We start from the raw sequence: 10976 nt of genomic DNA, 5'->3' as shown, positions 1-10976 counted from the left end.
TTTTTAAGCTTTAACAATTTTGATCAAAATATGCCAACTAAGGCTTCGTTTGGATTCCAATCTAATAGAAAACAAGTAAAATCATATGAGAAAGGTAACATCAATCATATATTTGCTTAAGCCATTAGTGTCCGTATATACAAGGAAGAGTAATTATGTAACTAAAACTCTAACAACATTATTGATAGCTAACTAATTCAGCTATAGTTAGTTACAATCAGTTGTGAATCAGTAGATTTAGTTGATATTCTCCCTACTTTCTATAGAAATATTGTTAAATGCTACTGCATTGAGTTGATCTCGAAAATGTTCAAAGGCATCGACGGTCAAATGCTTGGTGAGGATAACTACGACCTAATTACTGCCTAGAACAAAGTTTTCCTGAAGCTATCCATTAATAACTTTGTCTTGAACAAGTGCATATCTATTTCAGCATGCATAACGTTGCATAAAGTATAGGATTTGCAGACAGGGAGACGACACTCACATCATCACACCAAATTATGGGCACACCAATGAGCGATATACCACTTTTAGCAAACAAGGACTAAAACCCCGTAAGTTTAGATGTAGCATTAGCTAGACTCTAAAATTTTGGTTTTACTGTGGAATGCAACACTACACTTTTGTTTTTAGAGGACCACTCAATGAGGTTATCTCCAAGATAAATATAATATATGGATGTTGATTTCCTATCTTCTAAGGAGCTTGCCCAATCAATATCTGAGAACCTTGTTAACATCACTAAAAAGAGGTTGAAACCTCTAACCGAAATTAAGAGTCCCTTTAATGTACCTCAAAATTCATTTGACTATACTCTAATGAACATCATGAGGTGAATGCATACATTGGCTAACTTTGTTGAATGCAAATGCAATATTTGTTCTTGTCAAGCACAAGTATTGTAAACCTCCCACAATCTGGCGATACAAATTGTAACATCTGAAATTTTAGCTTAAAAGAATTGAAATTATTTCAAAGATGAGTAATTGGCCTCGAGGTTAAAAGAAAAATGAGAAAGCAAGCCCTTTCTACGCAAAATAGCTTAATTTTTCTTAATTTTTTCCTTTTGCCTATTTTTGTGTCGACCATACCTATTAAACCTACGTATAAATATCACTTCTATTTTTTTCAAGCCTTTAGTCATTATTCATCAGGCCTAGCTGTCCCTTCTTTTTCATCTTCAATATTTCTCTTTACCATCCCTAGTGTGCCACTGCCCAAACACCTAGCTCCACAGCTCTTTGTCCTTCATAACGATGGATTTTTACGCCATTCTCGTCCTCTCCTTACTGTGGTTTTATCATAATTTTTCTAGCCTTAGATCTGAAAATTTTAACACTTAAAATCGGTCTCCATTGTTTCCCCAAAAGGTCTCTATTGCCACCTATTTCTTCTTGCTAGAGTAAGTGTATTTTTCCTTCTACTTTCTTAACGAATTTATCCATAAAAGACCCACCTTTCTAGATCTGGAATTCTAAAAGTTTTTAAGGATTTCAATGATGAATTTCCAACTTTTAAAATTGTTTTTACTGAGCCCCAAAACCTCAGTTTTGGCCGCCAATGACGGTGGTGCGCTGCTCCTAAATCCTTCCTAATCATCCTTTAATCATGTGTGACTTAGGAACATTCGATCTGGATCATTTTCCAACTCAAAACTGACAATCAGGAAGCATAAGTGCGGTTGATTGAGGGTTAATACATAGTTTCAACTTGTTTACTAGGGAACATGTTAAATGATGGAATCAAGGTTTGAAATGGTTGTTTATCTACTGATTATTTAGTTCTTTGCGGTGTTAAGAATTGACTTAAATGCCCTGGAACAACAGGGAAGTTGTTAGAAGTTCGCATTTACGTTTCGCATCAAATCAATGTAAGTAGCCTAGTCAATTTGGATCTAAAATTTTTTATGGTAATGCTGATTTCATTGAACCCTTAAGCGGGTGTTTTAAGGTGATTTTGACAGCACCCTAACTCTATAAAAAATTATTTTAATTTAGGTTTGATTTAATGTCTTAAGGAGACATCGTGGGTTTCGCAAATAATGTTGCAGTAGTGCAAAAATAAGGTGTAGGTCCTAACCTGTTAACTTGAATGCTTTCATAATATTTTAAATGTTACAAACGATGATTAAGCTTACTGGTCGGGTTTATTTAAATGTCTAAGTGAGTGATTTTAAGGTGGTCGATTCAGGTATGCATCGAGCCCTAGACAAATGGTATGTTTGCAAAGGTGCATAGTTGATTGGTTATTTCAATGACTGATACTGGTATAAAATGACATATGTGTTTTGGATATGTAATGTATGTTGGATGTATGTATAACATGTATTAAATTGGAAATAAATATTGAATGTATGAAATCTTTGTTTGGGGTGAAATGTTATAAAATGTACTGAATGAAAAAAACTTCTATACACGCATTAGAAAATTTCCTAAAATGATAATGAATAATAAGATATAATTCCACTGTGTTCATGGTGACATTGAACGGTTGATAAGTAAATGCTGCAATGAGGGCATGTAAATCATGCTACTAAAATGAAAATGTATGAAACTTGTGTTTGATTAAAATTCGTATAACATGTCACATGTACATGGGGTAGGATTATTTCATTAATGGATGAGTTTTATGGAGTAATGAGGGCATATTAAGTCCATATATATGCTGTCAATGCACTACACCAGAAGTAATGAGGAGAACGATGATTATTGCATTTTATTTTAAATGGTAGTATAAATGCATTATGTATAATGGTGGTTTAACCACATCGAGCTTTGGTCGTAATGATTGGAGTTTGGCAGATGGGTTTTAGGGAACTCGTGGTGTGTAGCGGTTCGTTGGGGTAGGAAATCGTTATGCATTATGATATGTCCATGACACTTATGAATGATAATGTTTATGTTATGTTGTGTTGCAATATTAATAATGGTGAATGATATTTGCATGAATGTTTGAATGTACTTTTGGTTTAGTCTCACACTAAGCTGGTTAGCTCACCCCATATTTTTAACCATGACAGTTAAAGCTCGAGACTAGGATTAGACATGGCATGAAAACATACAACGAACTTTGGACTTTATTATTATTTTTCTTCAGTTTTAATTAAGTTTATTTGGTCTTTGGACTGTAAAGCTATTTATACTGTGTCTGGGTTTTTTTTTCTACTTTGGCATTTTCATGCATGTATACTTGACATATAAATTTGGTTTTTATAGGAATATTTGCAATTGGACAAAGCATGATATTTGGCTATAATGATTAATCTATTAAATATCGAGTTTTTCGCTTCAATAAAAGACAACAAAGTTTTCAGTAAGAAACAAAGAATTAAGTGTTCTCTAAACCATGCTAATGCTAATAACGAGATTTAAGATTGGTTGAATTAATCAATGAGCTATTTTTCCCAAACTAACAAAGGTAAACGACATTTTTTCCTAAAAGAGATGGTATTTAAGGTTTTCAACAAATGATGTAACGCCTCAATTTTCAGGAATCCTGTGAGTGTTGGAAAATTTTAAATTTTAGTGTTCTGTTTGCTTGGCATAGTTTAATCAGGTTAGTGGGTCTCTAGAAGGCCCAAGTTTAAGTTAAAATCCGGTAATTTTACTTAATTTTAATTCCCCCCAAAAAAAGGGGGGGTTTTGGTTAGCTGGGCTCTAAAGTATTAATTGGGTAAAATAAAACACAAGGAAGCCCGTGGTAAGTTGGCTTGTGGCGTCACTTGGGGGCTTGAGAGGTGACGTGTGGATGACCAAGGAGAGCAAAGGTTCGAGTCGCAAGGTAAGCATCTCCATCTTTTTCTTCAGACATTTCTAAAACCTTCATAGCCATTGCCATAAAAAGCCAAAATCCCGAAAACTATACTTTTTTCTGTGCTGATTTCTCCTAGCCAATTTTATTATCTTTTCCATCATTCTTGATCGATTCTCTAGTTCTCTAAACCTCAAGGTTCTGTCGACAAGACCATAGCAAAACCCTCCTATTTCATCTTTCTTTACAAAGCTTCAACAAAAGCCGAAAACCCCACTCTCTTAGGGACTTGGCCGAATAGTGAGATCACAGAAGGCTCGAATTTTGTTATCTTTTGAGGGCTTAGATCAGCATCAGAATTGCGTAGAAATTAATTGGGATCATTGACCAAAGGAAGCGGTGGTAAGTCTTTTCAATCTAGTCTTTATTTCGTATTTTAGAAAAGCTAAAACCCGTAAAGGTTAGGGAGGCTATCGACTTGGACTTGTAGCCCTAAGGGGCTGTGATAACTAATTTTTCTTGATAATAATATGATCTAGAGGCTGCTGATCAAGGGCTTGGACAAGTGGAGCAACGGGATCTAAGTCTAGTCGCAAACTTCGGCAAAGGTAGGATTGCTAGTGCCTAAGGTGTTATGGGCGAATAAGGTAAGGAGTTATTATTTAGTTTGTTTCGGTAGTAGATTAACATGGTAGTAATATAATTGTAGGTAGTTCGAGCATGGATCTCGTCAATCAATTGTCATAAAATAGGTGTGTAACTGACACCCTTTCTTAGTCTAAATCGGCAAAAGCCGAAAAGCTGAAATGTTGAAAAATTGGTATTTTGTAGATTTGCGAGTGTGTGAATGCTCGTGAGGTAAATCGACTAATGTTTTTGGTAAGCTGCAATGTTTGGACTGCAAAGTGCATGATTTCTGTCCCCTCAATATTTTTGGGCTTATTGGGCCAAAATTGGAATAAAGGGCCAACGGGCCCAATTCGGTAAGAACCCTCGGTAAGTGATTCTGTTAGTACATGAAAGGTAGGAATATGCATGAAAAACCCTAAAATAGATAAATTACTGAAATACCTTTAAAAGGTGGAAAATTTACAGTTTTACCCCATGGAGATAAAGTACCGAAATACCCCTAAGAGTAAATTGACCTAAATGCATGTTTGATTGTTGTTATTTACTGCATGCCGTGTTGTTATTATCTGATGCATGGGACCGAGATATTGATGGAGGAAGTACTGAAAGTGGCTTGTCCATGTATTGGAGGTTTTGCCTCAATTTACTGTTAACTGAGCAGCAAGGCTGCAACTGTGGAGTGAAAGGCTGGGTGGGTTGAGCTATTCCTCACATGGAGTGTAGGGCTGGTACGGGTGGAGTGTAGCGGTTGGTGGGTTGAGTAGTCTCCCCAAATGGGCTTTCATATGTTTATTGATGTTGCATGTATTTTGGAATGGGCCTATGGGCTGTACTGTTATCTGAATAAGGGGCTAAGGCCCAGTTTATTGTGATCTGAAAAGGGCTCTGGCCCAGTTTCACTATTAACTAAATAGGCTTAGGCCCAATGGGCTTGAGCTGACTAGGGCTTTGAATGGGTTTTCCTTACACACTGAGTTTCCAAACTCACCCCTTCTTTAACCTTGCAGGTGGGCCTTGATGTGAGTCTTGGATCGGAGGGGATTCAGAGTGGCCAGGGTGAAAGCTTTTGGGTTTGAAAAAGAGATTGGTTTTCTTAAGCTATTTGTAATTACTATTTAATTTTTGGGTTGTAATAAGGCCATTTTAACTTTATTTTCTTCTTTGATTTTCTGGGATTATATTATTTTTAATAACTTTATTCTGATGGATAATAATTCAAATGGGCTAGACTTAGGGCGCGATTTCAAAACGATACTTGTTTTTAAAATAACACGACGTCACGAATATTTGATTTATCAAAGATAACCACTCAAAGAAGTTTCAATCTGTTATAACCAAGTGTGGCAACGGATGTGGGCATGTCTAGGATTGGATCCAATCGAAGAGCTTGGTACTTAAGCAGCCTTCATGGCTCACCTCCTCTGTTATGGATACCTAACTGGTGCTCAGCTTCCATTCACTTGGTTAGCTTAACAAAACTCGGCTTTTAAAACACTAAAAAGGGAACATGGGTTTTTTTAATTTTAATGTGGCATGTCGGATTCGGCCATAACGTCTGAGCTGGGTTTGGGGTGCTATTTTTAGTGGTATCAGAGCCAAGTTGCAACAACTCAACTATGGATCGGGTCCAAAAAGGGTTTTCAAAACTTTATGCCAAAAAGGGTATTTTTGGAAAAACTTGACTTTTGAAAATAAATTTTCTGTTTAAAAGGGGATAATATCTGAACTTGTTTTTTTTTTCAAATGCTTGAAAAATAGATTTCAAAAAGCCTAAATCTTTTGAGTTTATCTAAAACCTGATGAGGTGGCACACTGAATCCCCGGCACCAAGGCTATAAGTACCTTTTTGTTTTACATACTGAACTGTACTGTAGTTAGTACTAAGCCCTAGCAATAGTATTATAGATAATGTAGCATAAAGGCCACAAAACTGAGACTGTAGGGTAAACTAAGCCCTAGGAAACTGAGACAGTAGCTAAACTGTGGTTACGCGAGAACAACTCTGAAACCTTATCTGTTCATAAGAAATTCTGTAATAAACAATGGAAACAGTAAACTAACTGCATAAAATTTGTAATCAGATAAATCGATATGAGTACGAGAGCTACTCGGGGAAGAGGCCGTGGTCGAGGCCGAGGTAGCACTCAAGCTGGATCTTCGTCTTCTGAGCACATACCCGCTGGGGTAGCACGACCACCACTGGTGGATGAGAATGGGGAGTATGATCGGGCCACGGGGGATGACGCTCTGTCCCAAGCCATGCTAAGTGTTTTGGAAAGGGTGGCCGGAGCTAATATCGGGCCCATGAATAGGGGGTCCATTTTTGAGCGACTTCGGGCCAACGGAGCGGAAGTTTTTAGGGGTGTATCTGGAGTAGCCCCAAATGTGGCTGAGTACTGGCTGGAAGCCACGGAGCGGATTATGGATGACCTGGACTGCTCAGTGGAGCAGAAGTTAAAAGGGGCGGTGTTCTTACTGCGGGACGAGGCATATCAGTGGTGGATCACTGTGAGAGAGGGTACCCCAGCTGAGAGGGTAACTTGGGAGTTGTTTAAGCAGTCCTTCAAGGCGAAGTATGTCGGAGCTAGCTATGTGGATGCGCGAAGGAAGGAATTCCTGAACCTGACCTAGGGTGGTAAGACCGTTGCTAAATATGAGGCAGAGTTTCTGCGATTGAGCCGGTATGCTAGTGGTATTGTCTCTACCGAATATGAGCACAGTGTTCGCTTTGAGGATGGCCTCAGGGATGAGCTAAGGGTGCTCATAGCTCCGTAGAGAGAGTGCGATTTTGCTGCACTAGTAGAAAAGGCTAAGATAGCCAAAGAGGTAAAGCAAGCCGAACGACGAAACCGCGACAGGGATCGAAATCGATTAAGGAGAGATGTTGGACCGGCTGGTGCTGCAAACCGGAATGTTAAGAGAGCTAGGATGGAGGAACCAGTTCAGCGGTTCCAGTGAACACTATTAGATCACAAGTTTGTGGAGATTGTGGTAGAATACATCTGGGGGAATGTTGGAAACGTTCTGGGGCTTGTCTTCGTTGTGGATCAAAGGAACATAAGGTCAGGGATTATCCTAGGAGGCCAGCTCAGGCTCAAGTGGTTGAACAAAGGGTTGTGCAATTCGTCCAACCAGCGCGAGGTAGACCGCCGTCGCCAAGAGGTTGTGGCCAAGGTCGTGGTGGTAATGGCCATGGACGTGGGGCACCTGACAGGGGTACTGCTAACACTGAGGCTCGTCAGCCAGCTTTGGTATATGCTGCCCGTCACCGCGAAGAGGGTGACGCATCTGATGCCATAACTGGTACGTTTTTTATCTCTAACGTACCCTATACTGCTCTGATAGATGTGGGGTCAACTCTTTCATATGTATCATGTGATATTTCTGGGGCATTGGTTGTTCACTTTGAGGAGATTGTGTGTGGGGTAACTGTGATAAGTCTGTTAGGTCACTCAGTTAAAGTAGAGAAACTCTTTAGGGAGGTGCCTTTAGAGACTTAATGGAGTTACCGTTCGGAGAATTCGATTTGATCTTAGGGATGGATTGGCTGACCAGGCATAGGGCAACACTGGATTATGCAGCTAAGAGGATGGTGTTAAGGACTATTGAGGATGAGGAGGTAATGATTATTGGGGAACGAAGAGATTGCTTGTCCAATATGGTATCGGCTTTAAGGGCTGAGAAACTGATGCGTAAGAGATGCGAGACGTACTTGGCTTTTATAAATCAAGTTGAAACTGGGGATCTGACTATGGATACCGTCAGGACTATTAGGGAATTCTGAGATGTTTTTCCGGAGGAGCTTCCTGGATTGCCTCCGAATCAGGAAGTGGAGTTTGGAATCGATTTCTTGCCTGGAACAGCTCCAGTATCCTTTGCACCCTATAGAATGGCACCGAAGGAGTTAGTAGAACTGAAAGCTCAAATCCAAGAGTTGTTAGATAGGGGCTTCATCAGACCTAGTGTGTCTCCATGGGGAGCACCGGTCCTGTTTGTGAAGAAAAAGGATGGGACAATGTGCATGTGCATCGATTACCACCAGTTGAACAAACTGACAATAAAGAACAAATACCCACTGCCAAGGATTGAAGATTTATCTGACCAACTTAGAGGAGCTCTGGTATTTTCCAAGATTGACCTTCGATCTGGATACCATCAGTTAAGGGTAAAGGAAGTGGATATTCATAAGACAGCATTCAGGACTTGATATGGTCTTTACGAGTTCCTGGTTATGCCGTTTGGGTTGACGAACGCACCTGCCGCTTTCATGGATCTAATGAATCGAGTGTTCCAACCTTACTTGGATCGATTCGTGGTATTTTTCATCGATGATATTCTGGTATACTTGGAAACCGAGGAGAAACATGAGGAGCATCTACGTATTGTACTGCAAGTTCTAAGAGAGAAGCAACCGTATGCAAACTTTAGTAAGTGTGAATTTTGGTTACGAGAAGTGGCTTTTCTAGGTCATGTGGTTTTTGCTAAAGGAATTAGAGTGGATCCTCGAAAAGTTGAGGCAGTTCTGGGATGGAAGCCACCAAAATCAGTATCGAAAATTCGGAGTTTTTTGGGTTTGGCAGGCTATTACCAAAGGTTCGTAGAAGGATTTTCTCTGATTGCTGCAACATTGACGAAACTGTTAAGGAAAGGGGTAGCATTTGTCTGGACTAAGAATCAGCAAAAAGCTTTTGACCATTTGAAAAAGGTATTGACTGAAGCACCAGTGTTGATTCAACCGGAGTCTGGGAAGGACTTCACTGTGTACAGCGATGCGTCGCATGTGGGGTTAGTATGTGTATTGATGCAAGAGGGTAAGGTGGTCACTTATGGTTCACGACAGCTTAAGCCTCCTGAAGTGAACTACCCTACGCAGGATTTAGAGCTAGCAGTAGTGATCTTCGCGTTGAAAATCTAGAGACATTACTTATATGGAGAAAAGTGTATCATATACACAGACCATAAGAGCCTAAAGTATGTGTTAACTCAGAAGGAGTTAAACTTTAGGCAACGAAGATGGGTAGAGTTACTTAAGGATTACGACTGTTCGATTGAGTACCACCTAGGTAAGACTAACGTGGTGGCTGATGCATTGAGTCGAAGGGTTGTTTCTGATTTGAGAGCCTTGTTTACACGTTTGAGTCTGTTTGATGATGGAAGTCTGTTAGCAGAATTACAAGTGAGGCCTACTTAGACTGAGTAGATTAAAGAAAAATAGTTGAAGGATGATTTGTTGGTTCTTCGGTTTCAGCAAGTTGAGAAGGGTGAGAATGATGATTTTGGACTGAATACTAAAGGAGTTTTATGCTTCCGAGGAAGAATTTGTGTTCCGAAGGACTCTGACTTGAGACAGTCAATATTGAAGGAAGCTCATGGGGGACTTTGTGCCATGCATCATGGAGGGAAGAAGTTGTATCATGACTTGCAAGAGCTGTACTGGTGGCCTGGGCTTAAACGAGAAGTAACGGAATTCGTGGGGAAATGTCTAACATGCCAGCAAGTGAAAGCTGAGCGTCAATTTCCTTCTGGATTACTGCAACTGGTGAAAATTCCATTGTGGAAGTGGGAGAGAGTCACTATGGACTTTGTGAGTGGGCTACCTTTGACACCCACCAAGAAAGATTCTGTGTGGGTAGTGGTGGATAGGTTAACAAAATCTGCCCATTTCATACCAGTTCGTACTGATTACTCACTGCAAAATTTGGCTAGGTTGTATGTGGCAGAGATAGTGTGACTACATGGTGTGCCAGTGTCGATTATTTTCGACCGAGACCCTAGGTTTACATCTCGGTTCTGGAAGAAGTTGCAGGAGGCATTGGGTACACGCTTGGATTTTAGTACTGCCTTTCACCAACAGACAGATGGACAGTCGAAGAGGGTTATTCAGATTTTGGAGGATATGTTAAGGGGTTGTATCATCGATTTTCGTGGGAGTTGGGAGGACTACTTGCCATTGGCGGAGTTTGCATACAATAACAGCTACCAAGAAAGTATTCAGATGGCTCCATATGAGGACTTTATTGGCGGAGATGTCGTACGCCTACGTGTTGGACAGAGTTGGGTGAACCATAAGTGCTTGGACTGGAGTTGGTGGCAGATACCGTGAGTAAGGTTAAGTTGAGAAGAGATCGATTAAAGGAGGCATCTGATAGACAGAAGTCGTATACGGATCTAAAGTGCAAAGAGATAGAGTTCGCTGTTGTGGATATGGTTTTCTTGAAGGTTTCACCTTGGAAGAAGATCTTGAGATTCGGTAAGAAGGGCAAATTGAGTCCGTGGTTTATAGGGCCTTATCGGGTTCTTAAGCGGGTAGGGCCAGTAGCGTATCAGTTAGAGTTACCACCAGAGTTGGACAGAATCCATGACGTCTTTCATGTGTCTATGTTAAGAAGATATCGATCGGATCCCTCACATGTTGTGCTAGTGGAGGAGATTGAAGTAAGGACTGATTTGACCTTTGAGGAAGAGCCTGTGCAGATATTGGCACGAGATGTTAAGGTTCTCAGAAGGAAATTTGTTCCGTTAGTAAAAGTGCTTTGGCGTAATCATGGAAGGGAAGAAGCTACTTGGGAGTCAGAAGAGACTATGCGTCAACA

The sequence above is a fragment of the Gossypium hirsutum genome, chromosome A11, assembly GCF_007990345.1.
Source record: "Gossypium hirsutum isolate 1008001.06 chromosome A11, Gossypium_hirsutum_v2.1, whole genome shotgun sequence".
Lineage (NCBI taxonomy): Eukaryota > Viridiplantae > Streptophyta > Magnoliopsida > Malvales > Malvaceae > Gossypium > Gossypium hirsutum.
This window is presented reverse-complemented; position numbering follows the sequence as displayed.